At 35.0% G+C, this 1,130-nt stretch overlaps 1 pseudogene; it reads right to left on the bottom strand.

The window, feature by feature from the left end:
* Window positions 1-307: 307 nt before the first annotated feature.
* Window positions 308-874, bottom strand: LOC147410308 (secreted RxLR effector protein 161 pseudogene; annotated as a pseudogene).
* Between the last annotated feature and the right edge of the window lie 256 nt (window positions 875-1,130).

The raw sequence follows: 1,130 nt of genomic DNA, 5'->3' as shown, positions 1-1,130 counted from the left end.
GGTTCATAAATGAGAAGTATCCATAATTGGTCCAACAAAATTGTCTTTGTAAAAGACTTCCTATTATCTTTTATCCATTCTCATAGATGTACGTACAAAATGGAAAACAGAAAAAATCAAAAATATGAATAATGAGATCTCAAAGTATCTAATAACATAAACCGTTGCAATCCAAAAATAACAGGCATCAAAGGTTACAATCAAGACCCATTCTTTTAACATGTTCTTTAAATGTCTTTGGTGGTAACCCTTTAATTAGTGGATCTGCAACCACGAGCTCTGTTTTAATATGTTCAATAGACACCCGTTATTTCTGAACTTCCTCCTTAACGGCAAAATACTTTAACTCCATGTGTTTAGCACCATTAGAATATTTATCGTTCTTGGAGAAAAATACAGTTACAGAATTACCACAATAAATTCTCAACGACTTCTCAATAGTGTCGACAATAGCAAATCCTGAGATAAAATTTCGCAGCCATAAACTATGAACTGTGGCTTCAAAGCATGCCACAAATTCAGCTTCCATTGTGGATGCAGCAATAGTAGTCTGTTTAGCACTTTTCCATGAAATTGTTGCTTCAGCCAACAGATATACATAACCAAAAGTTGATTTTCTACTATTAACACATCCAGCAAAGTCTGAATCAGTGTAGCCAATCACCTCCAAATTATCAGACTTCTTAAAAGTAAACATGTAATCTTTTGTTTCCCTTAAGTACCTCATCACTTTCTTTGCAGCTCTCCAATGATCCATTCCAGGATTACTTTGGTATCTGCCCAACATACCAACTGCAAAATTGATGTCTGGCCTGGTGCAAGTTTGTGCATACATCAAACTTCCTACAGTAGAAGCATAAGGAATTTTTTCCATCTATTTACGTTCCCATTCATTCTGTGGACATTGCATGAGACTAAATTTATCCCCTTTCTGAATTGGGACAACACTAGCTGAACAGTTCTCCATACCAAATCTCTCTAAGATTGTTTCAATATATCGATTTTGAGACAACCCCAACAAACCACGTGAATGATCACGGAATATTTCTATTCCAATCACGTAAGTTGCCTCACCCATATCTTTCATTTTAAAATTCTCAGAGAGAAATTTCTTAGTTGTGTACAATAAA

This window comes from Akebia trifoliata, chromosome 1 (assembly GCF_017979445.1).
Source record: "Akebia trifoliata isolate Shusen 1 chromosome 1, ASM1797944v1, whole genome shotgun sequence".
Taxonomy (NCBI): domain Eukaryota; kingdom Viridiplantae; phylum Streptophyta; class Magnoliopsida; order Ranunculales; family Lardizabalaceae; genus Akebia; species Akebia trifoliata.
This window is presented reverse-complemented; position numbering and strand designations above follow the sequence as displayed.